Genomic DNA, 7,869 nt, shown 5'->3' on the forward strand with positions numbered 1-7,869 from the left:
CCTTGTGTTTCCTTGTTAGCTACCAGGTGATTTCTTCCAGGCTGTGGTGTTACTGTAGCAGGTGAGCCAACCCAAGTATAGAAAGGTCAAAATAGATTCACCTAAGGTTTCAAAGCTGTGTTAAGTCCAGGTACCTCAGCTGGATGCCATTATGTTCCAAGTTCACATTTTCATTTCCTGTTTCTTTGCAAGCCTCTTTGGGTAAGCCTCACAATCTCATTAATCTGTTTCCAAGAAGATGCATCGTGGATGACACTGACAGTGAATAGGTGACCCGCAGAAATCTATAAGCCTTATGTTTTCCAGGAGATGCTTTCACAGTCCCAACGTCACTGCTTAATTCCTTTCTTAGAGGTAAAGTATTAAAATCCACTCAAAGAGATGACCCAGATTTTTCACAGAGAACCCAAATGCTTCTTACCTCCTAGGCCTGCAGATGTCACCTGTCACCCGCCCTCCACCAAGCCTTGAATAGTTGCTGCCCTGCTGGCAAAGGACAACCACCAGAGAGGCTCAGATGCTCCACTGACATCAGAAAGAGACATGGCTCAGGATAAGACATTTGCCACAAAATCAATGACATGTAAAGCAGGCTGATGGATTGTTCTAGAAGTTCATTGTTATGGGTCTCAGGTTTCTTCCATCACCCTCCTCTACTCACCCTAAAGGTTGTGCTGCTAAACCCCAGAACAAGCAGCTGCATCCACTGGCTCCTCCTGAGTGAGCCCCAGGGTTTCTGAGGCGCTTGGAGACTGCTGTCCCCTAAGCTTAGCAGCTATCACCATCATCATCAGAAGCAGCCATGGCTGTTCATGATACTCCATAGAAGGAGGGGGTGGTAGGTCCCTGGGTCCTCCTCTGGGATGCCAGTCACCTCCTATCCTACCCTACCATTGGCATAGAATTCTGCCCAAATTGCATGTGTCCTCATGGTTTCGGAAGATGCTAGAGTTTATAAAGAATGGAAAGGTGACTCAAGAGGAGGATACTCCAACTATGCAGCCATGGGGAAGTCAGTGTCCACAGGGTGAGGCTTACCAGCAATGCAGCTGCTTTGGGGACCCCCATTCCTATAATTAGCTCCTCACTCATGCTCCCTAAGGTCAATGAGCTTGGCTCAAAAGTTGTGTTTGAGTGGGGTTGTGTTCTGGTCTGTTGTTGGTGCCTATGCTGACTAGATTTTGTCTACCTGAGTCATCCGGGAGGAGGGAACCGCCACCAGATCAGCACCCTCAGACAGCCACTGTCCACGGTGTTCTGCTTGACTCAGTTTTGCTCCGCCATGTGTGCCCTGTCCACGGTTGCTTCCAGCGCCTGGAAACGGAGGTCCGGTTGTTGGAGAGCTGGTGATCTAAGAGGGCCTGGGAGATGCGGGAGGAGCATTGCCCCCTGGTGGTCACTTCAGAAATTGAGCAGTTAACTATCGAAGTACAGTGTGCCCAGGCAGAAGCTGAGACTGCAATAGAGACAGACACTGTGTGATACTATGGTTCATCCCACATGACCCGCAGCACATTTGCATAGGTCTGCTCTACTCCTGGTGTCTTGGAAACGCCCTCCCACCCTTATTAATGACCCGAGCACCAACTGTGCAGTACCACAACAGCCCACCTGATCACTGAGACATCTGCTCACCTAACACACACAGTGGGCAACACTGTGGATTCACAGGATAGGGGGACAGTTCTACTTCATCCTGCTTTTTGAGCAATGTGCAGTTTGAAACTTATGAGTTGCTTATTCCTGCAGGTTTCCATTCTGTATTTGCAGGGCACAAATGAATGAAGATAACTGGATGCGTGGAAAGCTAACCCGCCATGGGTACGATTGTAGTACTCTGTCCATCTCATAGAGACTGTTTTCATCATTACTCTTTGTCGCTGTTTCTATTAGAATTAATTTTGAAATCTTGAGAATTGGTGGGTGGTTTTCTGTGTGGATTTCACTCTGTGAATTTCAACATGCTGCAAACTTACATGTTGATTCTGGCAGGTGAGGACACTCATGGAGAACTCGGGACATCCATAGAAAACTTCGTTCTGTTTGGAAAGGGACTGAAACGGAAACGTGTGAGTGTTTCCAGATGCTGCCAGTAGAGGGCAGCAGAAGCCGATAAATGCTTAGCTGCAGTTGGTAGAGGACTCAGGGAAGAAGTGTAGGTCACCCTCAGTTTAAGTGTACCTGGGGGTGCGCTTCTTCAAGAAGCTTTGTCCACGGGGTGCCCTGCATTTCCACAGTCACCCCTACATATGCATGTCAGAAATAACCATGTTAAGGAGCTCTAGCCCCATTCATTTGAGGCTTTTATGTGTATCTGTGCATGTCTGACACTTGCCCCTCACTGTTGCACTGTTGATGGTGGCACGTGGCCATGTATTTTTGATTAAATCCTTTTTTAAAAAAATCAAAGTCAGTGTGAAGCCATGAAGACATGTCATGGCTCTGGAGTGTAGCCATCCCTCTGCCTTATCTATCTTCCCGAAGGGAACAAGGTACCTCTCACGAAGCCCTTGGGGACCTTCCAGGCACAGGCATCCCCACTATGCAGACAAGCCGGGAGCTCATGAAGCCTTTGTGCAGAGAGCAGTGCATGCATTGAAGCCCGTGTTTTCCTTGAAGTTGGGGACACACTCTTCTGTGAGGCTTAACGACTCACTCGGAGAGTCTTTCCCTGAGTTCTGTGCACTGTTTACCTTTCTCCCCACCTAAGGAGAAGGGAGGGAGAGGCAGGGCGCACTCCCTCTAGTGCAGTGTTGGTCTTCTGCCAGATGCAGCTTCCTGTAGGATCTTGGATGTTCTCAAAGAGACTGACATCGCCCTCATTCTGCTGGCATGATCCAAACTGCAAGAGGAAACTGAACCAGGATTTTCATACGGTCTCTGCAGAGAAGTTTGGGAAGGAAAACCAGCCTTCCTCTCCCACTTCATCTGAACCCCAATCGCTGTGACACTGCCCTCCTTTTCTGAGGCCTCTCCCTCACTGAGCCCCTCACTCCAGGCTCTCTGGTCAAGGCTCTGACTTACTTCCCACAGGGGGGAGACCAGGGTGGTCTCCCATCTGACCCTAGTTCTCCCAAGGTCCCAGGATGTCTGTCACTGTCATTATCCTGACCATGTCTGGCAGACTTCTGATTTCTCAGACCAACCTCTCCCCTGGGGTCTTAAGTCCTTCTGTTTCCTGCTCCAACACCATCCTTTTTCCATCTCCGGGTCCTCTGTCTCCTGCTTTCCCAGACTTCCTTTCTGCAGCCCCTGGGTGTCCTGACAATGTCTGTCTCTGTTTGTCTTTTACGAGGGTGTGACCACCAGCCAGCCCACCAAGACCAAGCTTTGACTGTCTGATCACATTTTCCCTCACCCATCATGCCCCAGAAAGCTGGTCCTCTTGCCTGACCAAGGCCCTACCTGTGCTGTTTGGATAGAGAGGGGACAGGAAACGGTCCCAGATCAGTAGCATTTCACAGACTGTGTTTACAGATTCTTGTACAACGCTACGCTCTGAATGTTTGGTAGTGAGCTTCTGCTGGGTTTCTCATGCTCCCTTGGTCCATCTCAGAAGCTGGCAATCATCATGAATTCCACTTCCTCTGCATCCTTCATAACAAACAACTGCTGCAACCCCATGAAAAATGCCACCTCACCTACCTGTGCCCAGGCCCCAGAGCCCTTAGAGTGGCAGCTGCCTAGCTGGGCCTCAGCTATTTGCGTGGGTGAATTCCCTCCCTATATAGAGAGTTCCCAGTCAGAGCTCCCCTGCCCCCGAGGCAGCTGCTTCTAAATCGAGACGTAAAAGTTAATTGTTTTATTGGACTAAAAAGAAAAGAGCAGCGGCAGCAGCCAGCAGGAAGGGCTTAGAGCTGCTGTTTGCTAATTTATTTTAAAGCTAGTTTTAATTTGGTATTGACTGTCCTGTCCCAGGCTCTGGGGGGGACATCTGTCTAGGCTCCCTGAAGCTGATGGGCTAGAGGGGCGGGCTCCTCTGGTTTGAAACTAATTTGTCTTTGAAAGGAAGCGCTCAGCAGGATACTCAAGAAGTTTCTAGCAAAAGGTTTTGAAATGCTGGGTTGGCCTTTCCAGCACTGAATGGGAGGGCTGATGGGGTGAGGGTGGGGGAGGGGGTGCTGACTTACCCTTCCTGGAGTGGAGATTGTTTTCATTTCTAGCAAGCAGCTTGCTTCCTGAACCTGGGATGGGGGAATCCCCCAGTTCCCTCCCACTCTTTGATGGGATTATGGTGTCCCCAGGTACATCCACATCCTTTGAAGGGATGAAGGAAGTCTGGAAAGGATTCATTTCACCTAAGGCTCCCCAGACTTCCCAGCCTACAGTTCTTTTCAGGGAGAATGGCCACCAGCTTCCAGTTCTTGGCCTTAATCTCCAGTGAGACTCAAGAAAGAAGGCGGGTCCACTTATTTGGTCATTGGCCTTCCTCTCAGTTGCTAAATATATGTGCAGATCTAATTGATGCAAAGTAGCATGTCACCAGAGATTTTAGGATAAAGCCCAGGCTTTGGAGCCCCACAAAATGAAGCTCATTCATGCACCCCAACACACTAAAGAAACTAATGAGGAAAAGTAGAGAGGAAATGTATGCACCGTGGCCACACTGGGATTGGCAACAGATGAAGGGGCCCAATGACCTCAAGTCTATCGTTGGGGTGCTGAAATGAGCTTAATGCTCAGAAAAAGGACTGTTTCAGGAGGTCAGGGGCAAGAGTCATGCTTTGTTAATTGATCCTGGTCAAGGTGTGAACTGTTTGGTCATTGTCCTTGTTTTGACCTTGTTATGTGACCAGAAGTCCTTCTGGCTGTCATTGCTTAAAGGGTCAGCCTAATCCTCAGGAGATGTCACTTGTGCTGAAGGTGCAGACTTGTCACCATAGATAGCTAAACTCATCATGGGAGACTCTGTTTTATGAGGTTGTGGGAGCATCTGCTCCCTCACCTCTGTAATCTAAGGTGGCCTCAGGCTCAGGCCAATGGCTTATCTCCTTGCCTTCAGCCTGGAAGAGGAGTGGGACCAGTTAGAGATGGATTCCCGTATCCTATGCAAAGATAAAAAAAGAAAGGTGAAGTGGGTACTTTTCGGGGGGGGGGGGGCACTGCCAAGGTATACCACTAAGCAAGCACGAATACACCGCACGCAACAGAGTTAGTGCAAGAGGTGTATTATGAGAGCATGAGAGCGAAAGACCGATGGAGTGCGGACATGAGGGAGGCAGGCAGAGACAAGAGGAAGAAGAGAGAGGCCAGGGAGGAGCAAGACGCAAGAGAGGAAAGAGGAGGCAAGAGAGACAGAGCGCGCTGTGCCTGGAGGACACTTTTAAGGGGTGCACATGTCTCACAGCTGTGGGTGGAAAGGCACCCGGTGACGAGTGATGACGTAACTGCTTTGGCAGCAGAGGCAGGCTGCTGCAGCAGCGGAAACTAACACCCCAGATCTCAGAAGCACCAGATCCGAGTGGGGAAGGCCCGCTGCAGATCGGTGTGGCAGCGGTAGGCACTATCCCCTGTCCTTTAGGGCACAAAGAGGGAAAATATGCTGGGTGCTGGTGGGGCGGATGGGTGGGGCAGGATGGAATGGAGTTGCCGATTGGATCCCAAGGTCATCCAGCTAGTTCCGGCAAAGCTACCAGTTGCCTGTTTCCAGTGAGACCCTAAGCCTGAGACACACAAAGGGTGACAGGTAGGGGCAGCTCAGCCTTGTCCTACCCACCTGGGCTTCTTTGCCCATTCTCTTCCCACAGGGGCTTCTTCCCAGAGCCGGGAGCTCCACACTTCAAATGCTGTGGGAAGAGATAATGACCACAAGTCTCCCAGGACCAGTTTACCAGCAAACAGACCCCGCAGGGACCCAAGTCTAGCCTCTTCTCAGGTGCTCCTTCAGGAGAAGATAGCAGATTAGAAGATACCCAGAGGCCGCCTTTTGGTCCCAGGAGCCCGGAAACCCATTCCCTTTCCCTGCACATCTGGCTGCCAGCCCAGGCTGAGAGCTGAACCCTCACCTGTGAATGAAGAAACCAAGCTACTCCAGGGAACAACAAAGCTATGGCTACCACTCAAACTTCTGTCTGTGCGTGAGAAATAGTCAAACAATGGGTGAAAAGGAACTTGAGGAAACCGCTGGGGATAGTTGGAGAGGAGAAACTGGTACTCTTAGGGTTAGTTGGCTGGGGGACATTCTAAGGAGGGTAGGTAGGGTCTCTAAGCCCCTAGGTTGTCCCTTCTCACTGCTCCAGTGGGTTGAGCTGGGACCTGTGTTCCTCTTTAACCTCAGGACACAGTTGTCAGTGAGTGGGGGTCACCTTATACAGTGCAGTTTGTCCAGGTTCCAAGGTTTTCTTAAAACCTCTGTATGTGAGGTCAGCAAGGTTGACTAAGCCTCCCTCTGATTGGCTGATGTTCGGCAACCAGCACAATGTCAACGGGAAAGGCACAGGCTTGAAATCAGTGGCATTTGTCTAAAGATGTCGCTCCTGCCTATGACAGGAACCTGGGGTTAAGGACTTTGAGATGGAGAAGGAAGGGTATGTTGACAAGGCCCCTGCCATTTATCTCTCTTGTCTGATCAGAGTCACTGGCCACTGTATAACAAGTGTCAATCAGCACTAATTGCATTACCATGCTGTGTGATATGGCTGCTTCATTGGACACTCAGGTGGAAATCAGTCCCTGCTATGGCTGTGGTCAAGACTTGTCAGAGCACTGGTGCCACAGGAACAGAACCCTATGACGGTACTTATGTTCTCCACACAGCGCTGCAGTCATTTTGTGGGAGGGGTCATTGCCATGAGAGGGAGTTGTCATGAGTGTTTGTGTGTCCCGGATCCTGGGCTTTCTCGGTGTCCATTCTTGTGTGGTTCCACGTGAGTCGGAGCATCACAAGGCTCTCACCAGAGGCTGCCTGACTTTGTGCATGTTGTTAAAATGTTTAGGTTTATCCAGTAAGGAGACACAGACCGGGACTCAACGATCCCACGTGGAGTTTATTGGTGGACGGGGAGGGAAAAGGGGGGTGAGAGGTAACCCACCACAGGACCTGAACTCTGTCTTTTGCAACCCACAGATCTAGAAAATGCAGTACTCTCTGGTCTCTTCTGAGGGCAATGCACCTGGACACAGTCAACCAGCAGGTCTTCTGACCTCAAAGCCAGGTATATGACCTGGAAGGCAGGGTCTTCAGTCTATGGAATAAGAGATATCTGTGAAACCTTGCAAAGGAGGAAGGGCGGTTTTCACCGAGAGACTATCCTGGCTCCAACCATGTGTTTTTGCAGCACACAGTTGTAATGTGGGTGTGAGCCCTGAGAAGTATGTGGGCCCCTTGTGACCATGCATGGCCTGCAGGGACTGCTATTCCTGAATGTGCAGGGAATCTCACCTTGGGCCTGTGATTGGCTGAAAAGCTGATCTCTGTGCTTTTTTGATGCTTATGTGATGTCCTTTTTCCCACCTGTTTCTCCAAATCCCTTGTTTTACTGCAGCAGATACCAAGAAGGATGCTTTAACAACCAGTGTCGTCCACAGCTTTAGATTTGGGATCACCTTTCACCCCTGGAGTCCCTCTGACAGCTAAATCTCACCGTCCAGTCCTGGGCTCCCTCCCTAATGCTACGAGTCTGACTCATAAGTGTTTAAGAGATCTGGGCAGTGGCTCAGTCAGTAAAGTGTTTGCCATGCAAGCATGATGACCAGAGTCCCTCCATCCCCAGTACTCATATACAAAAGACCCACATGGTAGCACATGCTTGCAAACCCATCCCCAGTACTCATATACAAAAGACCCACATGGTAGCACGTGCTTGCAAACCCATCCCCAGTACTCATATACAAAAGACCCACATGGTAGCACATGCTTGCAAACCCATC

The 7,869-nt window shown here is 50.1% G+C and overlaps 1 long non-coding RNA gene across 1 annotated transcript in view; it reads left to right on the forward strand.

The window, feature by feature from the left end:
* Nucleotides 1–5,755: 5,755 nt before the first annotated feature.
* Nucleotides 5,756–7,869, forward strand: part of LOC121134561 — a 3,841-nt gene continuing 1,727 nt past the window's right edge. Inside the window, exons 1-3 of the long non-coding RNA XR_005871653.1 lie at nucleotides 5,756–6,073; nucleotides 6,573–6,735; nucleotides 7,067–7,154. This is a non-coding gene — a long non-coding RNA (uncharacterized LOC121134561). The remainder of the gene's footprint in view (nucleotides 6,074–6,572; nucleotides 6,736–7,066; nucleotides 7,155–7,869) is intronic.

Source organism: Mesocricetus auratus, unplaced genomic scaffold, assembly GCF_017639785.1.
Source record: "Mesocricetus auratus isolate SY011 unplaced genomic scaffold, BCM_Maur_2.0 Super-Scaffold_4256, whole genome shotgun sequence".
Taxonomy (NCBI): domain Eukaryota; kingdom Metazoa; phylum Chordata; class Mammalia; order Rodentia; family Cricetidae; genus Mesocricetus; species Mesocricetus auratus.